At 40.5% G+C, this 13,570-nt stretch overlaps 1 protein-coding gene and 1 long non-coding RNA gene across 9 annotated transcripts in view; one reads left to right on the top strand and one right to left on the bottom strand.

Moving 5' to 3' along the window:
* Positions 1-13,570, top strand: part of LOC126457194 (sodium bicarbonate cotransporter 3) — a 989,834-nt gene that overhangs the window by 442,325 nt on the left and 533,939 nt on the right. The window lies entirely within an intron of this gene.
* LOC126457196 (uncharacterized) overlaps positions 1-13,570 on the bottom strand; it is a 225,604-nt gene that overhangs the window by 201,697 nt on the left and 10,337 nt on the right. The gene's annotated exons all lie outside the window — the stretch shown is intronic.

Below are 13,570 nucleotides of genomic sequence, written 5' to 3'. Positions count from 1 at the left end.
AAGTTCCCATCATTAAATACAACAACTGCATCAGAAGTCGCAATTCTGACAACTGTGGCAGATGAAAATATGGTTTTATGGCTTTGTTTCCATATGTCGGAATGTAGAGACTCCTTTGGATATAGGGTTTTGCCATGAACACACTTTTTTGTAGGTTCAGAATCGACCAGAATCCTGTAAGTAGGCTTAACAATGTCCCGGATACAATTTGGGATCTTCTCCTTGTGAATGTATCGGATTTTTATCCCTCTGAGCCTTTAGATGTTGAATGTTGCTCCAAAAAGTGGTCGTGGCAGGAAGGTCGCGGCACACATTTAATTATTTCTCAGGCACTTCGGATGCGATTTCATCACTGAAAGTTTAGGAACTTATTGCCCGTGAGTTCTGCTAATAACTAAAATATAAATAGATAGTTGATATTTTCGGTCGTTTCATCAACGTCTCCCCTTAACGGAGTAGGTAAGGGTAATGCAATCTACATTCTGTGAATAACGAAAGATTGCGCAGCGGGTTTGTCATTCAGAAATCACATTTTAGTGTTGGTTGTTTGTGAAAAGATCGTTTTATGCCTCGTCCAAGGGGGAGAAATGTTTACGTTCAAGTGTCGGAATTCGACAACGGCAGGGTCGAAACTGCAGTTCACCATTCCGCGGTACTGCTGGTCGCATTCGTTGGCAACTCGTAGACCGACCGCTCCATTTCGAAGGAGGTACTTCTACATTCGCCTTTACTGATTTAAGAGATGATAAGAAACAGAGTAACAGAAAGCTACAAAACCACCCAAGGCAATAAGAAAGTTATAGTCTATCCCCTTAACTTTTTAACACATACATAAACTAAGCGCTGGAGGCATGGTAAAAAAACTGTACAGAAATAGGTATGTTAGTTGAACAGGGCAGATTGCTTTCATTACTTTTTGCGGATGGCCAAATAAGTTTCACAAAGACCAGAAAGGTATGTAATTCGTGCTAGATAAATTGCAGAAAGAAACACAATTGGTGTCAAAAAATTACTTGCGAAAATCTTATTTATGGATTCCTCCGTTAAGTCTTGGTAGAGCAGTACATTATTTATTGTTTAATAGTAAGTACATTGTCTCTGTTCTACTGATTTTTGTTTATTTCTAACTAATATTCGGTTTTGTAACGGCACTTGCTAGAAATTTCCAAAGAGGTATACGTAAGGGAAAACAGCAAGCGATGCGCTGCAGCAGAGATGCTTTTAGATGAGAGATACGTCAGTTTCATTTTCTTAAGTCGTCAGAAAGAGAGAAGTCTGTGTCGTGTCTTGAAGAGAGTACGCGCTCTTCCTGTTGTAATAGCTTTCTGAATAAGATTCCATTCTGGGTTAATATGAAGGTGAAGTGAGACACAGTGCCTGTCTATTTATGTGAAAAATGGTTTAACTCACCGCATCGAAATAGAAGTTTCTTTCATTAGGCGACACTGTCAACAGTCAGCAATTTCTGCGGCAGCTGTATTCGGGAAGACCATCGCAGCAGAAAGAAGGGGAAAAGATTCCCCCGAGAAGAAAACGCAACTAAGGATATTTGCTATTAAGTTTCCTACAAAGTTTATTTCCGATACGTTTGAATAGGTCCGATCGCCAGTCGGCCGTAAAAGCTTTTCATTGACTTCCATTTATGGCTTCACATTTAACTCATAAAACATTTCCAGTTCAAAAATTCTAATGCCTTAGCCTGCAAGTAGTAAAAAATAGAATAGAATACAGCTTTTTGGGGTGGGGGTGGGGAAAGGGGTCATCAGTCTTCTGACTGATTCGATGCGGCCCACCACGGATTCCTCATCTGTGCCGACCTCTTCATTTCAGAGTAGCACTTGCAACCTGCGTTCTCCATTATCTGCTGAATGTATTCCAATCTCTTTCTTCCTTTACAGTTTTTGACCTCAGCAGCTCCCTCTAGTACCATGGAAGTCATTTCATGGTGTCTTAACAGATGCCATATCATTCTGTCCCTTCTCCTTATCAGTGTTTTTCACATACTCCTTTCCTCTCCAATTCTGCACAGAACCACCTCATTCCTTACCTTATCAGTCCACCTAATTTTCAACATTCTTCAGTAGCACCACATCTCAAATGCTTCGATTCTCTTCTGTTCCGGTTTTCCCACAGTCAATGTTTCACTACCATACAATGCTGCACTCCAGACGTACATTCTCAGAATTTTTTTCCTAAAATTAGGGCCGATATTTGATATTAGTAGATTTCTCTTGGCTAGGAATGCCCTCTTTTCCATTGCTAGTCTGCTTTTGATCTCCTCCTTGCTCCGTCCGTCACTCGTTATTTTACTGCCTAGGTAGCAGAATTCTTTAACTTCATCTAGTTCGTGACCATCTATCCTGACATTAAGTTTCCCGCTGTTCTCATTTCTACCACTTCTCATCACCTTCGTCTTTCTTCGATTTACTCTCAGTCCATACTCTGTACTTATTAGACTGTTCATTTCATTCAGCAGATCATGTAATTCTTCTTCACTTTCGCTCAGGATAGCAATGTCATCAGCAAATCGTATCATTGATATACTTTCAGATTGGATTTTAATTCCACACCTGAACCTTTCTTTTATTTCCATGACTGCTTCCTCGATGTACAGCTTGAACAGTAGAGGCAAAAGACTACATTCTTGTATTTCACCCGTTCTAATACGTGCACTTAATTCTTGATTGGCCACTCATATTATTCCCTCTTGGCTGTTGTACATATTGTATATGACCCGTCTCTCCCTATAGCTTACTCCTATTTTTCTCAGAATTTCGAACATCTTGCACAATTTTTCATTGTCGAACGTTTTTTCCAGGTCGACAAATCCCATGAACGCGTCTTGATTTTTCTTTATACTTCCTTCCATTATTAACCGTAACGTCAGAATTGCCTATTTCGTACCTTTACCTTACCTAAAGCCAAACTGATCGTCATCTAGAGCATCCTCAATTTTCTTTTCCATTCTTCTGTATATTATTCTTGTCAGCACCTTCGATACATGAGCTGTTGAGCTGATTGTGCGATAATTCTCGCACTTGTCGACTCTTGTCGTCTCCGGAATTGTGTGGATGATGTTTTTCCGAAAGTCAGATGGTATGACGCCAGACTCAGATATTCTACACACCAACGTGAATAGTCGTTTTGTTGCCACTTCGTCCAACGATTTTAGAAATTATGATGGAATGTTATCTGTCCCTTCTGCCTTATTTGATCTTAAGTCCTCCAAAGCTCTTTTAAATTCTGATTCTGAAAGCGGGTCCCCTATCTCTTCTAAATAGACTCCTGTTTCTTCTTCTATCACATCAGACAAATCTTCCCCCTTATAGAGGCTTTCAATGTATTCTCCCCACCTGTCCGCTCTCTCGTCTGCATTTAACATTGGAGTTCCCGTTGCATTCTCAATGGTACAGGGTACTTTTCCAGATCAATATTATGTAAAAATCAACACCTCTTTCTTTCAGGCACTGTTTATAATGTGTATGTTTTACAGACTTTTTGTTGATATTAGGTAATGCAGCTCACTTTCTAAACAAATTAGGAGTATTTTGAATGTTTTTGAACCTGCTTAGCGTTATTAAAAAAATTACAAAGAAATCAATGCATTTTTTTCCTAAATGCTTCCTCAAATTGAGGTACCATTTAATCCAATGTTATACATTTGAAGTAGACAAAATTTTTACCATATATGCATGACATGATGGCTGAGGTACTAGACCTATTTAATTCCACATATTAAGTATATTAAAAGGACGAAAAATTATTATATCGTACACTTTAATTTTTATAATTTTTTCCTAATAAAAATGTTATTTTTTCTATAATTTAGTTGATTCTACAATAAAGCTTAGGTCTACTACATAAGTATGGACTATTGCAAGTTATAGAAAAAAGGAGGGCAATGCTTTACAAACTTTAGGAAATATTTGTACCTGAATTCTCAAAAATACAACTTGCGGGAAATTGCAACTGAAGATAAGAGTCCAATTAAACTGTGCCTCAGAACATTCCTGAAGCATAGTCTTCATCCTGCAACATTTCTTAATCTTCAAGCTTTCTCTTGGCAATCCTTTTAGCACTTCTTGCTTCTTTGGTAACTTTAAGAACGAATATTTCAGCTTCATGCACCCGTTGTCTGTCACACGCAAGCAGTTGATCTTTTACATTACAGCCACCTTTTATGCCTAAATTTCTCAGGACTACCAACCTTCCTATCACTCCACCATAGAAACATATCACTGCACCTAGTACACCAACTTTTAATGTATTTCGTCATACAAAAAAGTTCTTGGGTAATCTTTCCCATATGCTATGGTTGAAACTTTAATTTGTATTCTGAGTGCCACCATGAAGACTTTACTAAGCAAAACAGGATCTCTCAGGTCTCTAAAAATTGGTTTTATTTCATTCATAACAGGCTCAGGAAGAGAATCCTTGTGATGGATATTTGACCACTTTCATTTGCTTTTTGATAACCACACCAAGAACCTGCTCCTTTAGGGTAAAATCCGTGAACAGTGTGGTCATCTGTGGACAACATACGAAAGTAGGTGGCCCATACAGCTTTTCTCATTCCTGTAACATCATTCAGAGGTGTAGTTCGTCTAATGGCCAGCCCATAATAACTGTGAAGAAGGTCTATTCCAGTTTCTGTCAATCTGCCTCGGCAAGACAGAGATTTTCCATCAGATGGTAACTTTCCTTTCATTTCTTTTCTTAGCTTCCTCAATCTAGCACCCATCCTCTTTTGCACATGTCCACAACACTCCGGTTTTGTTACCATGGTATCACCATAAACATTGAACTCATTAATTTTATTGAAAGCTTTAGAGTCCCCATTGCCTAGGTACTTGGTATATCAAACGTTATAAAAGGGCACAGATCTCTGAAATATTCTTAGATGTCCATCACACTCCATACCTCCACTATAACCATGATAATTCTTAGAGCATTGTTGTTCAATATGTCCTTCAGTGTTACCGTGGCAGGTGTGACAGTACTTAGATAAGCATTTAACATCAACAACTTTTCCATTCTCCAGAGAAGTAGCACTTACAACACCATTCAAGGAACGATGTCCTCGACGTTGCCATGTCCCATCAAGTGCAATAGCAGTGTCCCTGGTTCCACTAACATTTACAGTTTCTTCTACTGCACGTCTCATAGATGATTTAGACAAAACAGTCAAGGCACCTAAAAGTATTTTTATGTACTTGCTGAACCCACTGGAAGGAGGAGGAAGGTCCATCAAACATCAAAACGTTTGAGCAGCGGTTTTTTCTTCTCCTATTGCACGCACTGCATACACTAACTTCAGATTGACATCTTATGAATTATGCACGATGTTCGGAGTCATTTTCGAGGTAGATTTATTGCAGGATCTACACAGAACAACTAATTTTGACGCTAAACCCTTCCTGCTACTTCGTTGTTCAGTTATTTCCAGACAGGCTACCCCATCACATTGTTTACATTTCGCCACTTCCTTTATCAAAGAAGATCAGATGCCCACATCAACAACAAAAAATCCACTACAAACAGCATTATTGTTAACACAAAAATTTGAATCACCAGGAGCCGTGCCATGTGGGAGTTTCTTCCCTGAAGAACTGATACGTGGGTTACTGTCAACAGTGTGGCTTGCTTTGTTTGTGAACAGGTTACCACGGAATTTCCTTTTATTGAAGATGGCCTTGTAAGCCGAAAATCGCTTAATACAATAAAAGTAACACTGTAGAACAAAAGCAAACTGGTGCTTTTCATTTGTTATTTATTGAATTTCTTAATGCGTGGCATAGTTCGTACTTACTGCACACTAAAGGATATGCACTTCCACAAATATATGTAGCACTTGGGCAACAAACATTCAGTAACACGTGAACAAACTGCTTCAGGGAAACAAAAGTAAATACTAGCAAAGATAATCATTTACAGACACTAGAAACCTGCACTGTTCCCATCATATACAATGTATCATACGGATAATCGCTGGAAACAGAAAGTTCAGTTCTTTTCGAAATAATACTGGTTTCTGTAACAGAAATAAAGGGGGCGTGGCAGCATACATGGCCGAAACTTTAAAATTTGGTATATATACATCATTTTACATGTGAAATCCTATAATGTCTGTATCAATGTAATCACGAAAGACTACAGAATTTAATAAAGTCACAAAAAATTTCGATTTTTCCACCATTTATAAGTACCCTGTATACTTAATATTATCACTCTTGCTTTTAATGTCACCGAAGGTTGCTTTGACTTTCCTGTATGCCGAGTCAGCCCTACTGACAATGATTTCTTTTTCGGTTTCTTCACATTTTTGATGCAGCCATTTCGTCTTAGCTTCCCTGCACCTCCTATTTATTTATTTCCTCAGCGACTTCTATTTCTGTGTTCCTGAGTCTCCTGGAACATTTTTGTACTTCGTCCTTTCATCGATCAATTGAAGTATTTCTTCTGTTGCCCATGGTTTCTTCGCAGTTAACTTCTTTGTACCTATGTTTTCCTTCCCAACTTCTGTTATCGCCCTTTTTAGGGATGTCCATTCCTCTTCAACTCTACTGCCTACTGAGCTATTTCTTATTGCTGTATCTGTAGCCTTAGAGAATTTCAAGCGTATCTCGTCATTCCTTAGTACTTACGTATCCCACTTCTTTGCATATTGATTCTTCCTGACTAATATCTTAAACTTCAGCCTGCTCTTCATCACTTCAATGTTTTTATCTGAGTCTATATCTGCTCCTGGGCTCGCCTTACAATCCAGTATCTTATTTCGGAATCTCTGTCTGAGCATGATGTAATCTAACTGAAATCTTCCCGTATCACCCGGTCTTTTCTACGTACACTACCTCCTCTTGTGATTCTTGAACAGGGTATTCGCTGTTACTAGCTGAAACTTGTTGTAGAACTCAATTACTCTTTCTCCTCTCTCATTCCTTGTCCCAAGCCCATATTCTCCTGTAACCTATTCTTCTACTCCTTCCCGTACAGTTGCATTCCAGTCCCCCATTACTATTAGATTTTAATCTCCATTTACATGCTGTACTACCCTTTGAATATCCTCATGCACTTTCTCTCTCTCTTCATCTTCACTTTGCGACGTCGACATTTAAATCTGAACTATCGTTGTCGGTGTTGGTTTGCTGTCAATTCTGATAAGAATAACCTTATCACTGAAATGTTCCTTGTAACACACTCCCTGCTCTACCTTCCTATTCTATATATACAGCCTACTGGACCATTTTCAGGAAACAGCTGACTAGCGTCTGCAAGGGACACTAGTTCTTAGGTAACCAAACTTATAAGCAAAGATACGATCCACTTGCAAAGAATGTTACGGACCAAACTTGTCTTTAACGTTAAAATTACACTTCAAAAAGTGCGTAGTATTGAGCACAATAAATAATTACCCTAGACATAATCGCAGTATTGTAGATTATGTGGTTTGAACTTTGTAAGATCTTGACGCAGGCTGAGAAGCTGTTATTGTTCATAATGTTTGGTTACCTAACAACTAGTGGCCCTTGCAGACGTTAGTCAGTTATTTCCTGAAGATGGTCCAATAAGCCGAAAACTAGTTAGAAATAAACAAAAATAAGAACAAAAGCAGTGTACATGTTCTTCAACCTTAAATAGTTTAGAAAAACAGAGTACACATGTCTTGGTTAACAAGGAACGCATGTACTTTTCGAAAATGAAAAATTTAGCAACATGCAAATTTTAAATATTTAGATTCTATTAGATCCAGCGACAGTAACTGTGGCAAAGATAGACCAAAGCAGCGATGGGTAGACAAGTGACGAAGTCCTTACACAGACTGATCTGGAACAATAGTATGAGTCAGCATAGCAAAAACAGTATATTGTATAGTTGGCTACAGCTTAGATTGTCGTTATTTACCGTGCAGAAATCTGGACACTTTAAGACACTTCCGAATATAAGATGGGTCAAGAACAGGACAGTGAAATTAAATTTGATAAGAAGATGCATGACTGGTGGCGTCACAAGACCATGTGGGTCCCGAGAAAAACTTAGAGGGAACGGCCACTTCTGTCACGGATATTACACAGGGTGGTTCTCCAAAGAGTCGTCAGACGCATTTTCTCTGGTGTTTCGGCACATATTTGCAATTTTTTTGCTACTTGTAGCTGTAGCCAGCCCAAACAAACACTGCGACGCTCAGTGTCGTCAAAAAGCGTCGGTTTGTTTCTCATTTCGAACGAAACGATTTTTAAACTGGAATCTTACGTTCCCATTCAATAGAGCTGTCCAAAATTAGTCTAATGCGTTATTCCTTTTATCGTTGTGTATTTACAGGAGCTGTAAAACACGAAGAATAATCAGTACCCCAGCAGCGATTGAGCAGCGCTTCTGCATGGCGGTAGCTGGCAGCGTGGGCCAGGGTGGTGCCGTCGCCGTTGGGGTACTGGTTATTCTTACTGCTTTACTTTTCCTGCTAGTGCATATCGATAAAACGAATAACGCTCTGTGGAAGGAGCACGTAAAAGTCCACTTTAAAAATCATTTTGTTTGTAACGAGTAACAAATCGACGCTTTCTGTAGGCACTGGATGTCGCATGAAAGACGTGACGAGCAGGATTTGTTTGGGTCGACTCCAGCTATACGTTGTAAAAAGTAAATTGCAAATATCTGTCGAACCAGAGAAAATGTGTCTGACGACAAGCAGGAGATATACCCGGTATACTGATAGAGCAATAAATGATTGAAGTAACCAAGGCTACTGGAAGGAGAAAACGTCTAGTATCTAGTGGAAAAAGCTAAAGAAGAAAAGACGAACTGGAAGAAGAAGAAGAGGAGGAGGAGGAGGAGGAGGAGGAAATTAACGAAAATCTGTATCTGAATGACGAGACGGAGATTTGAACCAGTAGTAAGACTGCCGTGTCTTACCATCGCGCACCTCGTCTGTTACTTGCTTGTGGGGCAGAGTAGAGATGGGAAGAAACAGACTAGTGAAAACCGTACCGGTATTTTAGTTCCGAGTAACCGGTATTTTTCGATATTTGTTTGAGCTCTGGAATAACAGGTGTTTTTATTTTTCACTAATAAACAGGTAAAATAAAAACGAAATAGAAATTAACCATAGCAGCAGTGCCAAAACTTTCCGGTTTTAAAAAAAACTTTCCTAAAGAATGAGCAATTTTTATTCGTTAAATTAACATTGCTTTGAAATATTGCGTTGTTATAAAATGGGGAAAAGTGATCAGTGCTGTTTTAATTACAATGCCGACAGGAACGAGCAAAAAATACACGGCATAAGAATAGGTGGAGCATTGTTGAGACAGCAATGTACCTGTTACCATGTGGCGTGGCCTATTAGATGGTACGCGTGTACATGTAGTGTGCAGGAGTTGCTCCATCTGGTCTACATGGTAGTTTCTCGTTGTCGTCATCCGACAGCAGCTGTGCTACAGAATGGCACCGTCCGTAATCTGTAAGTATTTTACGAAGTGCAGTAACAATTAAATGCAATGCTCAGATTGCTTTGATAGATTATAGACAAACTGTGACATAGTACATAGAGAAACTATAAAACTTAACGGTTCATTCAGAGCTTACAATAAAAATATAAACCAACCGATATGCTGCCTGCGTCTACGCAACATGCCTTTATCTGCTTTTAGCCCTTGAAAACGGACAATTTAACGCGAAAAATAGCTATTCAACCTCAGTTTTCACTCTTTAGCACTGACTATTCGTAATGTCCAAGCAGTTCTATGATTCCCGATGACACAATAATTTTTGAGTAGAGTTTCAAGAAATTAGAATCAATAGGGGAACACTGATGGTAGCAGCTAAGCACTTTTGTCCGCAGCTCGTAGTCGTGCGGTAGCGTTCTCGCTTCCCACGCCTGGGTTCCCGGGTTCGATTCCCGGCGGGGTCGGGGATTTTCTCTGCCTCGTGATGACTGGGTGTTGTGTGATGTCCTTAGGTTAGTTAGGTTTAAGTAGTTCTAAGTTCTAGGGGACTGATGACCATAGATGTTAAGTCCCATAGTGCTCAGAGCCATTATCTTGAAATTCAAGGAGTCAAAATATTTCAGTGTTTCTTAGGTTTCTACGTTACCACAGGAAACAATAGAAACGAAAAACCGAAACTCGGTTATTTCAGAAACCGGTTATTTTGAGCGGTTTAAACAGCACGGTTGAACTAACTTCGAAGAAAAAAAGATAAAACTGGTTCTTTCAGCGATAACCGACATAGCAGAGCTTGTACAACAATATCATGAAGTTGTCGTTTGATGCAGATCTCATACAGTATCATCACTGAGTTCTATGCATTTTGTCCACTCCCATACCTCTGAAAGTTAGAAGTATTGCCTATAGCCTGAAGTGAATGAGGCACTGATAGTACTTTCTTTGATGCAAGTGGCTATTAAGTGCAAGACAAGAAAAATGCGTGGCTTAAAATGTGTGGGCGCCATAAATATGATCAGCTGATAACTCCATAAGAGCAGAATGGGTACATAAATTCTTTTACTCGCCAGCACCAGGTGGTGAGGCAGCGGACTGAGTGGCTTCCTCCGCGCTCTCACCGCAGACCCTCCCATCAGCGCGGTCGGGAGTAAGCCGTAGGGGAAGGCCGCTGGTTTACGACCGCCTTCCTTCACTCCTCGAGCGCGCGGGAATTTTTATGCTGCCAGAATTACGCTCCCACTAAACCAAACGGTACTCTGTTCGCTGGTCGTAGAGGAGTTCCCACATCCGAGAGCCAATTTTGTGGGCAGGTGGGTGAGATTCGCCGTAAGAGCAAAGTTCTGCTTCTACCGTGAAACGACAGTGCAGCCTATTTTCTTCGACTGCAGTCTACGGTATGGTTCCGTCGAAAATCTACAGCACATGATCGATTACTTCTGACAGAAAGTTCAAAGGTTGACGCGTTAAAAGTTGGTTCTGATGCAACGTAACTATGCGACATAAAACTGCTTCAAATTCTCCGTCACTTCTCATATCAGTCATTTCTCTCCTACGTATTTACCACGTCACGTAATATTGTTGCTGTCTTCAGTCCAGAGACTGGTTTGATGCAGCTCTCCATGCTACTCTATCCTGTTCAAGCTGCTTCATCTCCAACTAACTGCTGCAACCTACATCAACTTCTGAGGTCATTAGTCACCTAGAACTTAGAACTAGTTAAACCTAACTAACCTAAGGACATCACACACATCCATGCCCGAAGCAGGATTCGAACCTGCGACTGTAGCGGCCTTGCGGTTCCAGACTGCAGCGCCTAGAGCCGCACGACCCAAGTAGTGCACACTTCGTATTTCCATTCAGAGGCCGAGATCGACGTGCAATGAAATATCTAACAAAGTTCCAAAGAGGGCAGATTGTGGGATACCGATTAGCTAGAGCATCAGTAACCAATCCAGCTAACTTATTGAATGTTTCAAGAGCAACTGTTTCAACAGTCATGACTGCCAACACAAAACATGGAAAGACTTCATCGTGTAAACGTAATAGTGAGCGCAAATCAGAACCAAATGACAGATATCATCGTACGCTAACACGAATTGTGTCAAAATAGCACAAAACTACGGCGGCTAAAGCGGCTGCAGAGCTCAATAGCCACCTTCGAGACGCCGTATCCATCGACACTGTCCACCGACAGCGCCATAAAGCGATATTCGTGGACGAGCTGCTATACAGAAACCATTAGTGACGGCAACCAACGCGCAGAAGCGTAAAACATGGTGTCCGGGGCATAAATACCGGACAGCTGAACAGTGGAAACACGTCATGTGGTCCGACGAGTCAACTTTTTCGCTATTTCCAACATCGGGCCCGGTTTACGTGTGGAGAACGCCAAAAGAAGCCTACAGTCTTTGCTTGTTTCCAACGGCTAAGCATGGAGGTGGAAGTGTGATAGTGTGGGCACCCATATCATTGTATTCTGCTGGTCCCATCATAACTCTCAAAGGTCATGTTACAGCCAGTGATTACGTGAACATTTCAGGTGATCAGGCACACCCCTTGGTTCAAATGTTGTTCCCCAACAATGATGCCATATTTCAGGACGATAACGAAACCATTCACACAGCCAGGACAGTGCAATTGTGGTATGAGGAGTATGCAACTGAAATGCAGCGTCTTCCCTGACCAACACAGCCCCTGGACTTGAACATTATCGAACCCTTGTGGACGGTATTGGAGCGCAGACTCCGGAGCAGATTTTTGCCTCCTCGTCACTGCAGGAGTTAGAAGAGGTTCTGATCGAAGAGCGGCGTAACATTCCACTGGAGACTATACAGTCAACATATGCCAGTATTCCAAGAAGAATCCCAACTACATTACGGGCAGATGGGGGTTCAACCCCTTATTAATAACCATTCCCAAGTAAGTACATGAGTTCACATTATATTCCCTATCCCCTGTAGGTTCTACGTCAGATAGTTTCTGAGAGCTAATCTCGTCCTTCATATGCAGTCACTGTTCCCGTTCTTTGAGTCTTGTATGGGTACTGGCGCTTGATGCCTCGACAGCTAAGAAGTGTGATGAGTTTTAGACGCCTGCATAAAATTCGTAGGTGTCACTCTGCGGAGACCTGCTCATGGAGACAGATGGTACGAGTCGATTGCGAGGTCCTGTGGCGTGATTAGGGAAACGAAATATTTAATTTACTGTTAATGTTATGCCATATAAATTAGTATATTTATTATGGTGATTGAAAGGAAAGTTGTAAGGCAATAGCTGACGTTGAAAATGTGAACAGTGTGTCTTAATGTAAGCTGAGTGGGCTTATTCATGAATTCCATATGTTGTCAACATCTGTTATTCATAAAATGTTTGATCTCAAAAATAGCTTTCCATCATAGGAAGTTTATTGATTTACTTATACTGAAAAGTGGCAGTACTAGATGGAGAGGACTCGTGTGACATAGCCACACGGTTATTGGAGGTAATACAGTGACACGTGCACCTAGGGAGTAAGTGGTCCAGAAAAGCTGTCTACAAACAGTCCGACGTCGAATTAATACAACAGCAACCAACAGGTCAAGCAAATGGAGAGTTTGTACAAAATCACCAAAAAGTCCATGAAGCTTAAACTCTCTCTGAAAACGGCATTTCTTTAAAAAAATTCTATCTCGCTCTAAGCAGGTCAAAATACGTAGATTCAGGAAGCTAGCTTCTCATTACAGACAACATTCGAATTTGTATGCATCAATTAAAACATTAGTATGAACGCATTGATTATTTTCCAGCTACAGTGCCGTGACAAAATCTGAATACTGATAAGATAGAAACATATGAGAATGTTGTAAATACAGAGGTCAGAGAGGCATGTTTCGTCACGGAACCGTTGAGTAAGCGCGAGAGCGTGACGAAAATGATCAAGAAAACTCCGGTGCCACACTCCACAAGAGATATATTGGATCCAACGGAGAGCTTTACTGTTAAAATCCCGAGAACGCGTGTCCGAAGAAGAAGCGGACAACATATTACTTTCTCCCAAGCCTTGAGAAATGACGACGATTACTATGGTGGTTATGAGAAAAATCAGAGAAATTAGAGCTCATACAGAAGTTTATCGACAGTCTTATTTCCCGCGA

The sequence above is a fragment of the Schistocerca serialis genome, chromosome 2 (assembly GCF_023864345.2).
Source record: "Schistocerca serialis cubense isolate TAMUIC-IGC-003099 chromosome 2, iqSchSeri2.2, whole genome shotgun sequence".
NCBI lineage: Eukaryota > Metazoa > Arthropoda > Insecta > Orthoptera > Acrididae > Schistocerca > Schistocerca serialis.
The sequence above is the reverse complement of the archived record's forward strand: the minus strand, read 5'-3'. Positions and strand labels throughout refer to the sequence as shown.